The sequence below is a fragment of the Thunnus thynnus genome, chromosome 4 (assembly GCF_963924715.1).
Source record: "Thunnus thynnus chromosome 4, fThuThy2.1, whole genome shotgun sequence".
Lineage (NCBI taxonomy): Eukaryota > Metazoa > Chordata > Actinopteri > Scombriformes > Scombridae > Thunnus > Thunnus thynnus.
Genome location: NC_089520.1, coordinates 32,453,380 through 32,471,967, shown reverse-complemented (window position 1 = coordinate 32,471,967; position 18,588 = coordinate 32,453,380). Strand labels below are relative to the sequence as shown.

Here is an 18,588-nt window from a genome sequence, read left to right as displayed (position 1 = left end):
TTTGAAGCAGATCTGGCAGATATGCCATTGTCCACTGGCAGTTACTGTGTAAAACTTAGGTTTCATGCCATAACATCATAACGACTTACTGTAGACAACAGTCACTGCTGTGATGAACTAACAGCAAACATCATGCATAGCCTTGGACAAAGTTTGACCATTAAAGTTAGCAGTATGGCAGATGGGCATGATGTTGAAATGTAATTTTTATTCATTTGTTTTTTATTAATTTAATATGAGAAGTGGTATATATCAGTGGAACATAAAGCTGGTGGACAGTGGCATAAAGGTTTCATGTGGCACACAGCAGCAAGTCGGTGAGGAGTGGTACATGGTAGGGGAAGAGGAGAGGCATACCGTCTGCATGTTTCATATACAGGTCAAACAGCAGCAACATAACATCAGCCAAAGTGTCATAAAAATCTGCATATGTCACTAAAACAACAGTGGCTAAACCACTGGGTCGCAGCAGTTACTCTTTAAGTAAAAGTACACAGGAATCATCAGCTACATGTTAGACTCTTGCCAGTGTAGCCACAAGTTGCATCTGTATTATCTGTTATGTTATATCTCTGTATGTTATATATTATCATATATACATACAGAGCATTTGCTAACAATTATAGTGTATAAGGCACCAAATGCAACACAATGTTTTGTCTACACCCAGTTCATGACAATTGACATCTTAAAAAACCTGCAGTACAATTACATTTTTACCATTCGTGTCTTTGTTTGGAATAAACAAAAGAAGAACCTGGTAGTTATGAGCAAATAAAACCTGTCACAGCTAAACTCAGACAGAAGAGAATGCCACCTATAAACTTTAATTTCATCAAAACACACTGTGATTGAAAAGTGGTGTTCAGAGAAGTTGGAGACTATATAATAAAACACAACAAAATTCCTAGTGATTTCCTCTTCAAGCTTATTTTAGTATGGCACTTCACCTACACACTTAAGGCTTCCCTGAATGAGAGCTTCAGTGAAATGTTCCAAATGTAAATATTAATACGGAAGGAAAACCAATAGAAGCTTTCCTTGTGGCCTCGGATGGGTGCAGTAAGAACCCAAGACCCACATTCATATCTAAAATAGCTCCTTTCCCAAATATTTGTTGCTGAGAAATTACTCAAAGTGTAGCAACTTTGAGTGTACAGTCAGCCTTTCTTGAATATAAGTCATAACCAGGAATTTATCCACAGTCCACAAAGCATCTTTCAAAGAAGTCTTTCTAATTTCGTTTTCCTATTGTTCTGCCCATCTGTACTCACAGTTCTGGTGCAACATGTTCAAAGTGTGTCACCCAGAGAAGACTGCTGAGTTCAACTTGATGATATTCTCTTCTTGTCCTCCCTTGTTTTCTCTTCTCTGCTTCGCCTCTCGTCTGTCGCTCTGGCCTGATGTTTGAAAAATAATCTAAAGTCTCTTTTCTAAACAGGACACAGAAAAATGCAAGGGCCCCCCACTCTGATTGGGGGCCTCTCTTTATTCACTCTACTCTCTCATTTGCCCTGTTGAACAATTTAATTGCATGGGTCGTGAGTGAGAAAATTCCTGATTGCGACCAGTGTGTGTGTGTGTGTGTGTGTGTGTGTGTGTGTGTGTGTGTGTGTGTGTGTGTGTGTGTGTGACTGGCGGTGTGCTCCATTTATCTTGTGGACAACAGACTCCTCTGTTTGGAGAAGGGTACAATTTTGGGGTCTGGGTGCTTGCAGCCAATCAGGAGTATCTGGCATCACTCTCAGAGCTACTCCATCAAAGGGAGGAAGTTGGTCTTTAGGTTGTGTGACACTGTCTGACTACACACTCTCTCTCTCTCTCTCTCTCTCACACACACACACATATACACACACTCAATCTCACTAGTGCATCTGCTCTGAGTGAGGTGCCAACAAATCTCAGTTTGTCTGTAGCTGTGATCTTCCCTGGACACAATCATGTTTCTACAGTGACAACTCACCTCTTTCTTTTTGTTCCCCCCTGCTCCTCTTTGATCTCTGTTTGTCTTTCTCTGCTGCCCCCCCCCCCCACCCTCTCATGCATCTTCATGAGGGTTTCCATCTTTCCCATTTGTGGTTTCACAAATGCTGTTCAGTTGTAATGTTCATCTCTGTTCTCATACATTCTGGTTCACGACCTCCAAAATGAAGGCAGTTGACAGCAGGCCGTTAATATGCCAGTTTCTGTAATAATACAAATGTGCACACAAAGTCATTTGATGTGTTTACTGAAATCAAACAGACTCCCAGTACTGAAAAAAGAAATGGTGTGCAATGTTACTTAGTTTAACAAGGCTACAGCCAGCTTGTCAACAAATAATCTTAAATGAAAGGAAAAATAATCCCTGGAAAAGGCTAAAACAAGCTTCTCTAGACTCAGAAAGTACAACCCAGGACACTGAAGTCATGTGCTCTGTATGTTTGGAGAAATTTGGGGGTTTTAAAGAGACTTTCCTCACAAGAAAAACGACAGCCTAAAACAACCTTTGTCTGTGTTTACTCGACAAAGACCTCTATTATGTGTGAATTATGAGTCTTATTATGAGTAAATCAGAAATGTAGTGTGACATTGTGCAAAACCTTGTTTGTTTCCAGTTTTGTTGTTTCCAACAGTCAACATTGTTTTCTTTTAACCGTGTATTGCAATCCGTCCCTAACTTTAACCAAGTAGCTCTTCTTTTGACCATCATGATGATTGGTTCCTAACTAATGTAAACCTTGACTTTAGCAGTCATCAAATACCTATCAATCTGTGAAGGGACCCTCGTGTAGGGAATGAATATGTTTAGCCAGTAAACATAAACTCCCACAACACTGTTTATATTAACATACACACAAGAAACTAGGTTACTCTGAGAAATCAGGGTATGCCAGAAATCTGACATGTTTACATGCACCCTAATAATCTGGTTACTGTGAAACAGAAATAGCTCACATGCAGCAGGTCAGTCATCAGATTTCTCCTCTGCCCCCAAATATATTTTGGAACCATGGCATATTTATTTTAGGTGCATTATTAATACATTGCTTCATGTTTTTTCTCTGAGAAGTCAGACTGACGTTCCAGTGAGAGGAAAGACTTTTTTATAGTTCAATAGTTTTTCTATTTTATTTATTTATTTATTTTTTACAAAAAGTCAAATGTTCAGCAGTGGAAACAAACTTAAGACCAGAGGCTACTTCGTGTCTGTCTGATGTTGTCCGACCTTGAATGGAATACTTTAGAAAACAAAGATGTATCACCACGTGTAATGATCTTTCTTTTCATCCTGCCACTCTGTTGACAAAGCAATACTGAAGTCTTTGTCATGCAAACATGTATAATTCTGTTAGAAACCCCGTTATGTGTATACATGGCCCCAAAATCAAGTTACTTTAATCAGTCTAAAAAGCCATTTTGTTTCAAATTTTCCAGTCAGATGTCATGTTTGTGTTTGCCATTCTTTGTTTTGGAAGGGTTGTTCTAACCAATCAGTGGCTAGTGAGTATCCGACACCCCTTTCCAGACCACACTGTGTCAATTAAACCTGCACTAATCAATATTTCTATATTAACAATAGGTCAAATGAATATGTGTAATGTGAAAGAGGTTGCAGTTCCCCTCAGCTCTATGGAAAATTTGAACGTCTTTCATCTCGTTGTTTTGGTTTTTACAGCCCACATCTTTACTGTTTAGTACACTGCTCTTTTCAGTCATACTTGATTTTCAGCAAAAAGCTTAGATAAACCCACTGTACACTACCTGTTTAGCACCACATGGCACACAGACAAAGTTAGCGACTAGCTGGTGAACACAGTGGAGCATTTAGTGGCTAAAGAGCCAGATATTTCCCTTAGGAGTTGGTGGAGACCAAAAACAGACAGAGATAAAAGAAGAGTGAATATTGGGCTTAGATTTGTAAGGTGCACAGACACACAACTCCAGTGCTAATGTATCTCTATGTGTGCTGGATGCTGGATGAGCCATTGTTTGCTAAAATGTTAGCTGTGTAAACTTAAAAGGTGATTGTATGTCTGCCCCAGAGTGGCCAAAATATCAAGTAATACAAGTTATGTGTTAAGTACAAGTAACACAGTGACCACATCCACTAAAGCAGTTTAGTGGTGTTCAGGGGTGTGTTTGAGTCAGCAAAAAGCCATATGTCAGAGGTCCAGTGACCCACGCCTGCTCCATCCAACTCCCCTCATGTGTACTCATTTAGAATGGGGCCAGCTGATGGAAAAGATGTACGGCTTTTTTAGATGGGCTTCATGTTTTTTTACAGGTCAGTAGGCATAGTCATCAGAAAAAGATGACACACATTCAACAATCCATCCGCACATGAGGCATACAGCACAGGCATGGAGATGCACAGTCATGACTCACGCTGGTGATGTGTTCACACGTGCACACACTCAGATTCAAACCCTCTGGCACTGATTTTTGGACTCTCTCTCTCTCTTTCACTTTCTGCTCATTCATTCTTCTGTCCAGTTTGTTGAGATTGAATGAATGAATGACCTTGAGAGGCCAGTGAAAAGCAGCTCTGGCACAGTGTCAGTACAGACCATTAGCCCGCTAACAGTGAGACCACAGCGCCATCCGACCGCTGCCTTGTCCAGTCAAACCTGACATGGCAGCTTCCTGCTCATGACAGCCAGACAGGCTGACAACACAAGCTGTGATCTCTGGGAGGGTCAAGAGGGAGGAGGCAATGACAGAGATGCGGAAAACAACCACATGAGACACATAGAGAGAGGCGGAAAGAAAGGTGACTTTCAGAGTACACGTGGTCTGCTATTTGGAGATGCAGCAATAAAAAGAAGAGGAAACACAGGAAGTACAAAAAAAGAAAACACACTAAGGCTTAATTTGTGTAATTCTGAGATAGTTTCTTATAAGAGTATACTGCTAATGCCAGACCCAATTAAAATAATATCCTTTATCCATTTCCGTTGATGATTAGAAGGAATTTCAATAATGATAAAACATTTTTCTGAAACAAAAGTCTTGCTCAGCAGCCACACATTTCCCAACTCTTTACACTTATAATGACAAAGCTTTTCAGCCTTCATATAAGGAAGAATAAGGAGCTTCTTCAAACTCCTGAGATGAAACACAAGAGTGAGAACAGACGAAAACGTGCTTTGGTCCCAACATCATATTAGAAATGAATTCAACACTACTAATGTGAGGAAATCATCCTTACATGTGCACTCCTCTCTGTGCTCCATTCTTTCATTTTCCTTATACTCTGCTTCTATTCCAGTGCTGTTTACAGACAGTGTGTGTTTGTGTGTGTGAGAAAGACACACAGACACAAATGTACACATCTGTCTGTGTCATCTGTGTATCTGTGTGATGGGTCATATGCTCTAAAACTGACCTTGGGCCTGGGGTTACATTACTGTGTGCTCCAGTAGTTCATATGGACTGAAAAAAACAACTTTGCTTGTACAACTATGCGTGCACACATGCAAATGCACACACACGCACCCGCACACACATTTTCCCTAAAGGAGATGAATGGTAATGTCAGTGCTGCTTCACAGAGACCAGAGTGGAGAGAATCATTGTTAAACAGCTGGTGTGTTTAGTCTGTAATGAAGCTAATCCAATTTTAGCAGCCATTATCTAGCCATGCACCAACAACAATACACATATAATGGAGATAATACAAATGTTTGTATCAGTGAAGTGTTTGGTGAAATCCACTGCAAAATGGGAACTTATATAAACATGGCATACTTTGGTCTTCATACACTTATAGGCTAACTTCATCCTGAGGGGGACATCAATATCTCAACCAAATTTTACAGCAATTCATCAAATAGTATTCAAGACATTCACAGAACAAGTCAACGGAAAAAGTCAGGGGTTCACCACAATGGGTTCGTCCTCTGGGGAGAAGTGTCTGTAAAAAATTTCAAGGCAATACACAAATATTTGTTGAGATATTTCAGTCTGGACCAAAGTGGTGGACCAACTGGCAGATGTTTGCCATCCATAGAGCCAAACTGCTAGCATGGCTCAAAAGTGGCAGTATTAAAGACTGTTTTAAACTTTTAACACTGTGAAACCTATTTGTAACAAAATACAAATACTGTTATTTAGAGTTTTCTTCTCTGCCAAATTCTCAATCTTGATTGTGTGGTTTTATGTGGCTTTTCTGTACTATATGTTTTCTGGACAGAGAAAATGAAGGGGAAATCGCCTTTTTGACAACTTTGAGATAGAGTTTAAAACAGCTGTAAATGTGTCTAACAATTTTGTGTCATATCAACAGAGAATCAATGAGTAATTCAAAGATATACATTGCAGGTGAATTTCAGCCTTACTCAAACTGACAAACTGAAGTAGTACATAAGATGTGCAAAGGTTAAGCTTTCTATAATCTTAGATTATAATATTGTTAATTAGCTAAAAGAAGCTAAAATGCTTTGTTTGGTTGTGGAGAACTGCAGAGTTGGAGGTTATGGGTTTCATCACTACAAACAACACCTTTCACTTTACGCATACTCATTTGATCTATTCTTTATACAAAAATATTTATCAAGGTTTAAGTTTAGTACAGCAAAGCCCAACAAACTAAAGAACCATGAAGCCTGAGCATTAGCTGAGTTTGTGGATGGTCATATCTGTGTTTAGCCCATAATACACAGAGCTTTACAGTACGTAGCTAGGTCAGATACCAGCCAGATTATATTCTCCTGAACTCCAAACAAAGCTTCAAGAGACTCTCTCAACAGTCTGATTGTTGCCTTAAACAACATGGTCTGAATTAATAGGAAGTTGGGATATACTAACATTCCTCCCTTTTACTTCCTTCATGCTGCAGTGAAAACTAATTTCACCCCGAACACTGTTCTTAAAAGGGCACGGAGACTTGGCTTAAGTACCGTCTGTGACAAGAGTGATTGGTTTAAGAGATAGAAGCAACCCAGAGTGTTTTTCTTCTCCTTTTCCCACAGCCATAATCAATTCTGCCAGACATTTCTCTGTGCTGACACAGTGTTGTGGGGAACAGTAGCCAACCTTGAGCTTGTGCTTGAGCCCCTGTCCCTCGAAACAGCTGTGAAAAATCCACCATACTCTTGCTCAACATCTTTATGACATGTTACACAAGCCATGTAGTTAGAAATATGATGTCATGTTTGCCACTTTTCTTTGTCTCCAGGCTGAAGCCATAATAAAGATGACCTTTTGTTTCCTCCCATCCCATCTTTTCTTGGAGTCGTGCCTCAACAGACAACAATCACTGCCTTATTTGCTCTGTCGTATGGCTATACATTATACTCTCTCTGTTTCTCTCACATAACTGTTTTCTCTTCATATTTTTTATCTGTCATTGTCCTTCCCTCTTCATACAACTCCCCTCTCTTCAGATTTTTCTACAAAATTTCTTTGGAGAAGTGTTAATGATGAAGGTGTCACTTGCAGCATTCTTGACAACAGTGTTGACAGCAACAATAAATCCCTCTGTCTTTTTCTCTGTCTTCATGTCACCCCCTGCCCCCATGTGAACATTAGCCCTTCTGTATCCAGGGAATAACAACACTGCTGGGGTCAACATCAGACTGGCCTATTGTACCACAGGCCACCATGGTTTGTGGAGATTTTTTTCAATGGAAGAATAATAACTTTCAACGGAAACCCTATCTCCAAATGACTTAACACAACAGTTTTTCTGTTGATGAGAACTTTTGTATTTGTTTTACTAAGCTAGTGGTGTTCAAAAGATAGTTGAGGGACCCTAAAGGGCCTTTACTAACACTAGTGGCCCCATATCAAAAGTACAAATCTTTTCATTTGACTATAAAGCAATTTAATAAACACTTAAATAAAGATTCTTTTTGCAAGAAATCTTTGATAAACAATTATTTTATACATTTTACAAGAAACTGTTCTATGTAGCTAATGTAATGTAAAAGAATGAATTCTAATCATTCATCCATCAGATGGGTCCATTTTGCATTGGCAGCAGACTTAGCAAGGTAACCCAGACAGACAGTCTGTCTAGCTCTTCTTGGGGCATCCTGATTCCTCCAGCATGTTCTGGGTCAGACCCAGCGTTTCCTCCTAACCACCTCAGCTGGCTTCTTCTAGCGCAAAGGAGCAGCAGTTCTACCCCAAGTTCCTCACCCCATCTCTAAGTGTGAAGCCATGTGAGGAAAACTCCTCCCAACTGTTGGAAGGTTAATTCTTTTGGTCTCTACCCAAGGGCTCATGACCATATGTGAGGTTTAGAACGTAGATCACCTGTCAATCGTGAACAAAACCCCTAGATACTTGAACTAGTTCACCTGCACCATTGATGCACTCTCAACGCAAAGGCAGCTGCCACTTCACACTCGGCTACAAACCCTCCGGTGCACACTGGAGGTCACGGTCTGATGAAGCATCTGTGAAAAGCAGAGATGCAGCTGGTGGCAGTTGTGGTAAGCGCAACATAAACAATTTCCTAGGGTGCCAGTGTGTTTGGGGCACATGGAGAAGGGAAAAATAATTGCTTGGTACATCCCTTGCACCTTTTCTTCTCAGGGTCATACAGTAACTCAGTCAAATCTAACACACAGACACGATACACACACCCCTGGGAATCAGTGTGACTTACACTTTACAGGGATACCTCCCATGTGCATCATGGATGAGCATACATATTTTTGCTTACAAATGATGGAAAACATTTCTTATGACTTCACTTCTTATAACTTAACATCTTGTTCCATAATCATCATGTTTAGACTTTTTCCTTATTATCAAAAGTTATCCAGAGTTTGGAACACTTGGCAGCGGATTCTGTCGGTCATAGAGCCAACTGAAAATATGGACATTGCTCTCACTTTGCCCGAAATACTCCCAAAATAACCTCAACAAGTTACAATGGGGGACATGGTCATACAGTGTACCTTTTACATAGCCACAAAGCACATGCAGGCTAGAATTCTAATAAAAGAGCTAAAGATCAACACAAATCTCATTAACAGAGTTTGAGGAGAGCTATATTTTTAACAGTCAGTATCTGAGTATTTGTATTTCCTGCTATTCTTTTTATTTATTCAAACACAAGTAAAAGTGGGTAGCATGAGCAGCAATAGCCATCATGTGCTTAGTGACAGAATACCACACCCATAAGAACATAGCACCAAAGATGGAGAATAAATAGAAACTTGGTTCGCAGGAAACAGGTTCCTGAGGATTAACACTTTGTTAGCATTGGGAGGCACATGTATTTACCTATGTGTTTGCTGCATCCACACACTCTAGTATCTATGTCCATGTAGCAGGAGTTCTATAACAGAGGGTCTGTGTACTTCCCTGTTTGCACCTTATATGTGTTTAAAGGCAAAAACAGCAGAACAAATGTGACCAGAGCTTCCTGCCATCTCAGATGTAGCCTCAGGTTTTCTGGTCATATCTGAAGCATTTGTAAAGATACAATTGATTGACACAAGAGCACCTGGATACTTTTAAGCTCCAGGATGAAGCCTAAAACTGGGCTGACTGTTACATGTTTAGGAATTCACACATTAACATGCAGTATGTTTGCCTGTTTGCTGAGGCTCTGGTTTACTGATACTAACAATGTCTCTTACTCCCTCTCCGTCAACACCTGGACCCAACCTACCAAAACACACACATAAACACACGCTGATTACTGATGCCTGAGTGACATCGGTCAGGATGCAGATCTTAAGATATGTTACCACGTGATGCCAGGCATGAGTCATTTTAAGAGTATCTTGGCTTATGATTTAACCACCAAAAAAAACCCCAAACAATCAAAAAAGGCAAATTGTGCTCTGGGGATGAGGAAAGCAGGGGTAAATGAGGGAAAAGGTTCAGGGGTGAGGAAGGAGAGAAGGAAGACATAGAGATTCAGAGAGGAGATAAAGAGAGAGCGAGAGAGAGTACATGAGATTTTTTTGGAGGAGAAAGCAGCAACACAGACGGTTATCATCCTCAGACAGGCTCAGTCTAATGGACGTCTGTTTGTTGTGCCTGAAAGCATGAAATTACTCGAGCAAGGCCAAAAGGGCATGCTGTAAAATCAGATTGGGGAGCTTCCTGCTGACAGGAAAAATTAATAAGATCAGTCAGAGCTTTCATAACTGCAAATTACTAGAATCCACACCGGTATGTAAGCTGAGTTTTCACTTTCATCCTTGCAAACACTGAATGGTAGAAGTCCGTGTTTGTGGACCTAACTAGGACTTAGCAGTCAGACTGTGTGTGTACTACTCTTGATTATATCACTCTCAAAACACACTGTTCCCTTGATATGTATTGCAGCTGCGAGATAAAAGCTTCAGTGGAATGCATGTGTACTAAAGGTGTGTATTTATCCAATGATTAAATGTGTATCTAGACACATGATCCAAAACGCCAACAAAAAATGTTAAATTTGTAACATGATGATGATGCAAAGCTGATACAAGTTACTTGCAATTTAAAACTGATTCAGCTCAGCTGTGATACGAATTTATAGTTCTACTTGTTCATGAATGACAGTGTATCAATTTTCAGTGGCAGTAACTAAGTAACTTTATTTTAAGTACTGAATCAGAAATTGCTGCCACATCAACAAGGAGAATACATTTTTCACTAAATTGGGTATGTCCAACAATACGTGTTGTAAATAAAACAGCTCATGGCTTTAATTGCTTTTGACTGGTTGGAGTTTAATGCAGAATACTTTGATATTGCTGTTATCAGCTAATGTTAGCATTACTTACCTTGGATTGATTGTTCCTGTCAGTAACTTACTATTAGCACCTGCCTCGACTTCTTGAATAAATAGCAATATTTGTGGTCATTTCACATATTAAATGTACATAAGTGGCTTAGGTTTGTGATTGGGTAATGTAGCTAGCTAGCTATCAGGAAAGGCATTTTGACAAATTGGGTTTGGATCTGTTATTGTGTATTGATGTAGATGCATTGGTCAATCTTTACAACCATAATGTGTAGGCATACATGTTCAGTACTCCTGGTCAACGTTTACTACATGAGGCTAACCCTTGTTGATGATTTCTTTGCATCTTGGAGATGACTGTGGACCTTTACCAGTGATGTACTGTGCACTCTCTCTGGCCTGTCTAGCTGTTGGCTGGCCACCAACAATGCTAAAACTCAAAACTCAAACTGTTAGTTATTACATTAAAGATAAATGCTCAGAATTAATTATTATTTGACTAAGAACAAAGACCAAACCATGACCTTTAAGTTAGATACACATGACTCAATAGTGCAGTTAAGAATATTGTCCAGTTTAATGTCACTAACACACATCAGTGTTTTAGACCTTTACATCTGTCACATTGGCTTTGTGTCACATTATCTGTGTGTTTATTCTGATGTGTTGGTTGTTTGGTCTTTTCCCTCAGGTTTTGGCTTATGGACGTGTTTCTGACAGGAGCAGCCCTGTGACTCATGGCTTATCTCACGCCACTCACACAACACATTATACATTTCCCAAGGTGGCCTCTGTTTGTGTCAGTGTGCAAGCCAGCCTCTTGTAAACCATCACAGCTGCAGCACTAGACTAACAACTTGGGAGGAAGAGACCTGCAATTATGTAAAGCACCTAAACACATCACAGAGCACGACAGTTAAGAGTGAACACGCCGGCTACTCTCCTGCCCAGAGAAGCAAATCCTGGACTTCAGGGTGCTAAACTAATCATCAACCAGCTTCTCTACGCTAGACAGTGCCTGCCACAACATTTGTGTTTGACCAGTGTTCCCTGAAAACAACATCATTCTTTATAAAGCATTGGCTGCCTCAAATAGGGTGGATAATTTTAAATTAGCTGGGTAGCTTGGCTGTGAATGCACCGCCCACCCACCTGTGAAGAGCTTTAGAAGCGTATTGGGTGTGAGTGAGGGAAGCATGCGTAACAACACTTGAGGATCTTTAGGTCTTTTTTTAGTATTTTAATGTGACCCTGGCAGCAGCAGTGGCACAGGATGAGGTACGTGGCTGCTGCTCAGCAACAGAACAAAATGGGACTATTTCCTGGTGCTGCAGCTGAAACCTGGTCATGCCATTTATTCAGTTAACCAACGGTGATTCCTTATAATATTGTCTTTCTGCAATTCAAGCACAGAAGTATTCACCTTTCTCTGAACGAGGACTTTATTTTGTTACATATTTCTATGATGCTTTCTCAGAGAAATAGAAAGATGCCAACAAAAGCCTTACACTTCAGTGCAAACTTTTAATTTAAAGGTCAGCTGTTGTGAATCTGATGTATTAGATTTTAGCACTCAGATAAAATGTTAGTGAGAAACATGCTCTGATAAGGATGACAAGTCTACTGCAATTCTAGGGTGTGTTTGTGATTTTGTTAAAGGGGACATTTACAGAGCCAGTATTGTGTATAGACACCGGATTTTTTTTCAGCGCACACACAGAAAGGACAGCTAGCGGACCGTGAGGAGATATTCACTGACTTTGACAAAAAGTGTATTGCAGTGTATGAGCCATTTGGACTTCCATAAGGTTGTGATGTAACAACTATAAGCACAATGTTTCCCCTATCATTGCCTTGGAGGGGCGGCCCACTACTACTGCGTTTTGCTGTTATTTATGTTCACGCTAGTTTCTCTCCTCCCCTCTGCTCTCTGTGTTTCACTGGCTTAGCCCTTCCACTCACATACAGAGAGGAGCAGAAGAGAGACAGTTGCAGAGAAAATGCTACACAGTTGTTGGATGTCAGGAAGCAAATTTGTCGTTGCACAGCCTTCCAATGGTTGGATAACATTATCCTCAACGGTGGCCATCTCAATTTACTGGCGAGTGTTACCCAGAGCCCTGTTTTATCCTAGCTTGAGTAGGCTACAATCTGTTACCTGTGGTTGGCCTGGGTGTGCATCACTCAGAAAACAGTCAGCCAATCAGAAGAGAGGGGCATTGAGCAGACACAAAACAGCACGTTTCAGGCTGAGTAAGAGTGAGGGGCTGCATCCATAGTTTGTACAGCTGTAATTAGATGCTTTTTGACCATAAAAACATGCAAATGTCTGAAATGGACCACAAAAATGAAAATATTATACTCCGAAAGGGGCATATTATGACCTCTTTAATGTCAAATTTGAGTGACTGTTTTCTCTAATTTATATATATATATATTTAGGATGTTTAGGCACCTCGACCTTGTTGCTATGACAGTCATAGCACTCCTGAACTCATAGCACTACCCAAAGGTACCCTGGGAGTTTTTGACCACCAGTAGCCGTATGGAGCAATTTTACAAGTGGGTGCCCATTTTGTTTCTAGCAAGCATGAGGACACACATGCAATGAGATACACATCATTCCTGCCAGTTTCCTGTTATGCCGCTAATCACTAGTTGGTAGTGGTTATGCCAAGGAAGGCAGTGAAGAAGAAAACTGCAAACTAGCAAACCTGCATGTAAACAATGTATGGTACTGTGCTCTTATTTCAGTTTATTCAACAGTGCACTCAGCTACTGAGAAATGTATGCAATAATGTAGTCATATAGTACATTCTTTGCCGTTAAACAGTAGAGAGTGGAAAGTAACAAGAAGACTCTGAGGAGGGTTGATCATTCTGACACAACTCTCATAGGTGCAACTGGCAGTTTTTCATGTTGGCATCTCAAAACGGCAACAAGAGAAACACTGTATTACCTTGAAATCCTGTAATGTCAGTATGCAAACAGCACATTCACATTTCCCAACACAGCCAGTCAATTATCTCTTTACACCCAAAACACTAAAGCAATAACTGAGCCAACATATCTAATAGTAGTGGTCTTATAGTGGTCTTCTGTGTTGTTTAGGAAACAGTCTCCACTGCTAGAATACAGCCTCTGTGATATAATGTAGACGAATAGGAAGGATCCATGGACTCTCAGGTTACAGAGATGATGGGTTTATTTTCTCAAAAGATGCTTGCTGAAGCATTAAACCTTTCAATGTGTCATCACAGAAGCCAGTAGATTGGTTTGGTGCTGGGTGAAACGCAAACTGCCTTCCATTTGGTGTATTTGACCAAATGTTTGCATGTGTTTGTTCATCTGAGAGTGCTGTTTAGTGCTGGTGCCAGGGCTATTGTTGAATATGGTAGGGTCTATCTGCACATTATCATGGCTGAGTGGGCCCGGGGCTGTGTGATGAATCAGGGACCCAGTAATAAGCTGCTTATGTAAACACTACTATTGTGCCTCAGCTGCAGCATGCTAAGGCAAAAGATTGCTACTATGGACTCCAAATTACAGAAACAACCATTCTCAAAGGCAAAGAGATAATGGTTAAAAAATGTAACATTACAGAATGCAAGGACTCTGATGGTGTCATGATGTTGCCTGGAATTAACTTTATGACTTTATGACCATCTTGAAAACCAAAATAAAGACAAAGCTGGCAAAGACTGAACAACAAGGTTGCTTGGAGTGAAATGTTTAGTGACATGAGTTCAGTAGTAGGCAAATTTCATTAGTCTTGGTTTATATTAATCTTAAAGTCAACATAAACTAGATGTGGCCCACACTAGTTACACTGTATTTTACTTCAAGTAAAACATTTGATATAATCATTTATAACACTGCTGCCAGTCCTAGTCATTCTTTCATTTTTGAAACTACAAGATTCATGATATTTATTTAATTTTATTTGATTTAACTTCTAATTTATAATCTTTAAATCACAGTTTCATCAATTTACCTTTTGCTTTGCATTTTAGTGCTGTTTAGTGCTGTTTATGAAACAGTGGATTTCAGACAGAAGTTGATAAAAGCAGTTTCTGATTTTGAGTGGGTGGCCAACAGATTCGATAGATTAAAGGACAACTGTCGCTGGCAGATATGGCTGCAGCTGGTTAGCTAGCCAATTAATGTTTACTCTATGAGTTGGTTGAAAACTGTTTCCAGCTGACTTGTCTTAAAATGAGAACCTTACAAATGTGTATTTGGTGGCTGTTGATGGCTATGTACATGATATAATGCTAACTATAATGCAACTATGACAACTATCACTATTACTAAAAACCCATGAACATCTCTTTAGCATGATCAGAAAACCAAAGCTTGACAGACCTGGACAATCATTGTTCAAAGGAGAGTTTTAGTGATGTGATCGTCACATCATAGCTGCAATGAAATGAGACTTCATTCAAAATAAACCTGTATAACATGATAAACCAAAATATTATATCTAAGAAGGCATTTTGATGCTTTTGAAGACCCTAAAATGTAATAACAATAATAACACAATGGTAACACATTCAGTCAGACTTCTTGGTGTGCTCAACATGCAACACTTCCAACAGAAGTGTAACTTCTCACTAACATACAGCAAGGCAGCAGTCTAAACTCTGCATGATTCAATGACGCATGACAATAATATGGAAAAGGGAACCAGTTTTGTGTATGTACACTGCAAACACACACACACACACACACACACACACACACACACACACACACACACACACACACACCAGACACCAAATTACACCCACAGGCCCTTATAGGTAAACAGGTGTTGTGTGTACAGTGGTTACGGATGGACTTCTGTGTATTTGAGTGGCCCCTCCTGCACTACTATACCAGTGTCAGTTTACATGTGAGTGCTAATGCATGAGGCTCATCAGAGAGCAGAGAGGTGGATGAGTGAGTGAGTGGGTGGGTGCGGGGGGTTCAGATGTCCTTAGATGTTCTCATTTTTAAGGTGGGCACCAAACAGAAGCAACAGACATAGATAAACTATATTCTACATACCTATAACTATATACTGAACTTTACAAATTAAGAAAATGAATGACAACCAGCACAGCCTTATCTATCTTGACATCACACCGTTGCACTCGCCACATATTATGTACTGACTGATATTAGTATAAATACAAACAAATACGATATAACCTTATATTTGTGACTCCCATTAGGCCCAGAATTACAAATATGTCCACACATAATGTGCTTTCTTCCATTAAATTTTACAATACCATTCTTACATCATACCAGTGGTAAGTCTGTTAAACATACAGACTTTGTATTGTGATGTAACCTCTAAATTTCATTAGATCACCATAAAAATTAACTTCAGGATAAAGCTTCGACCCAAAAACTGAATAAGTAACAACTAATGTGACCAATTAGTAGACTCCAGTGAAGTGCAGGAAGACTTCCTGAGATGTCCAGGGAGCCTATGAGGAATTCTGATAAAAATAATTAACAAAATTACCCCTCAAATCATAAGTTCAGCCTAAAATGAGCAACATGTACCTGTGTGTCCTCTGACCCCTGACCCTTCCTGAGAGTGGATATGTCTCCTGCTTAATGAAAAATGTGAGTGGATGGGGCTGCAGCAGGGATACTTACAGAGGAGCAGAGGTCATCCACATACAGGGGGGAGACAGGGGGGCAAGGGGGTGGGGGGGCCTCTCTCCGCTCAGGTTTCCCTCGCCTTCCCAGGTGTCACTGATGTGCAGTTAAATCCACAAGATGCAGGCAGCTCTGTCAGAGTGATGGATAGATGGCTCGGCTCAACAGGAAGACAGGCGGCCGGGGGAAAAAGGACCAACCTGTCCACGACTCCCTCTGACAGCTCACCCTTCCACTGCTCCCTCCTCCACTGACCACTGTCAGCTGCCTCACTGGACAGAAAACAGGAAAGACTAAATAAAGACACAGAGATGCAGTGGAAACAGCTCAGGAGGAGAGAAATTGCTGCTCAGAGGGGTTTTATAATCAGCCTGTAACTCCTCCCCCACCAATCTCTGACTTTGGCCCTCCCTTGTTGGTATGGCAACGGCCAATCACAACTGGGCATAATACAAGCCTCCTCCTCTCTGTCCTCCTCCTCCTCCTCCTCCTCCACTGGCCTCTGCTGTTGACAGGATTGTCACACACCAGCAAGAGCTATGAAAGCATGTGGGTATGTGTGTGCATGTTTGCATGTGTGCATATGCCGTGTGTGCATAAAAGTGTGACTGTGTTATGTGTGATGAAGGTGTAGTGTATGTACATGTTTAACTGTGAGTGGGTGCACCTTCTGTATATACAGTATTTCTATGTGTGTGTTTGTGTATGTGTGAGAATACATACTCGTACTAGTGCATATATGTGTGAGTAAGTGTGTGTGTGTGTGTGTGTGTGTGTGTAGGTTTGTGTTTCTTTTTCAACATTTCCTTAATAAGCAGCAATTCAGCATCAGCTGTACATTTAAACCTGGTGTGATACATGAGTTCATGTTAGTGATTCCATTAGCAACAATACCACATTGTGGCTGTTAAAACACAAATACTGCAGCTGCTGATAGCATAAAATATATAGAGATAAGTAGTAGCAGTGCTAGACATGCAGCTGAGTTCATGCCCTGTTAAATTTTATGTTGTTCAAAAGGTCCTGGAATCAAGTGCACTTTTTTAAGGCTTTGCTATTGTGCCTGTCTTTGTAATCCTCAGCTTCAGTGGAGAACACTTGCGAGGTCGACCTTACATCTCCAAAACACCAGACCAGACACTGCGTGATCTCCACCTCTGCAGCAGCACAGCACTTGAAGCCGGGAATTTTAGCACTGAATCAAGAACACAATCCATACTTTGGTTTGTTTGTAAGTGTGATCATTCCAGCAATTTGCACTCTGCTTTAATACTGTGAGATAACAGCTAAGGTACTAATAAAGTGTGACTCTCATTGCTACAGTTAATGAATCAATAATTCAAATAAACATCGGGAATAGGAGAGGTGTGTTTCTAAAAGCAAGCCTATCTTCATTTACTGTGTGGAGGTAACCAGGTGTACACACCAAAAACAGTACTGCATTAAAAAAGCTCCAGGGGCTGCGGTGGTGAAGGTGTGTCGATTCAGGTCTTGTTAAGGTGAAAATGACGAGGCATGAAGGCTAGTTCGAGTAAGGCCGCGTTCAGATCAACATTAGCCCAGAGTGAAAAAAGGCAGTCCTCTCTTTTGTTTTAATGAGGACAGTCAGGCTTAACTTTTGCCGCAGAGCAATTTGATGTCATCCAGCAAGGTGCTGCATTGGTTAGTCACATACGTACAAGACTACTGTCTTAACATGAACATTACAAAGTAACAGGGGTTGCTAGTAGTGAGAATTATCACCATAGTCCGCAGTGCCCGTCACCTCTACTGAGCATTTCAGCATCTTTCAGCTCATGGTTTTGGTTTACAGCAAGCATCTTTTCTGTTTTATTCACTACTCTCATCAGTGTCATTTTCAGTTGCGGCAGGCAGCTGTTTTCAGCAAAAAAGCTTTGATAAACCCACTGTACACTACCTGCCCAGCACCAAACAGCACACAGAAAAAGTTAGCAGCCAGCTGGTGAGCACATGTAGCATTTGGCAGCTAATGAGTCGGATATGTTCCTCAGGAGTTGGTGGAGACCTAAAACAGAGCTAAAAGGATAGAATATTGGATTTACATTTGTTGGATATCCAGAAACATGACTCAGGGTTGCCCAGCAAAACAGTTGAACCAGGCTAACTTTTTTGACCAATCACATATACAAGCACACATTCCTGGTGAATCACTTTGTAACATGAACTGGGTATTTATACCACTGACCTTGCGACGGTTGCAACAAAAGATATAATTTCAGTGATAACTTTCCAGA

At 40.5% G+C, this 18,588-nt stretch overlaps 1 protein-coding gene across 2 annotated transcripts in view; it reads right to left on the bottom strand.

Moving 5' to 3' along the window:
- The window catches only part of cdk18 (cyclin dependent kinase 18), a 50,417-nt gene extending 33,734 nt beyond the window's left edge, over positions 1–16,683 (bottom strand). Inside the window, exon 1 of one of the 2 annotated variants that reach the window (XM_067588375.1) lies at positions 16,331–16,683. The gene's annotated coding sequence lies outside the window, so the exon portion shown is untranslated. Of the gene's footprint in view, positions 1–1,274; positions 1,405–16,330 lie in introns of those variants that run through there. The other variant, XM_067588376.1, reaches the window with a different exon arrangement.
- Positions 16,684–18,588: the final 1,905 nt, after the last annotated feature.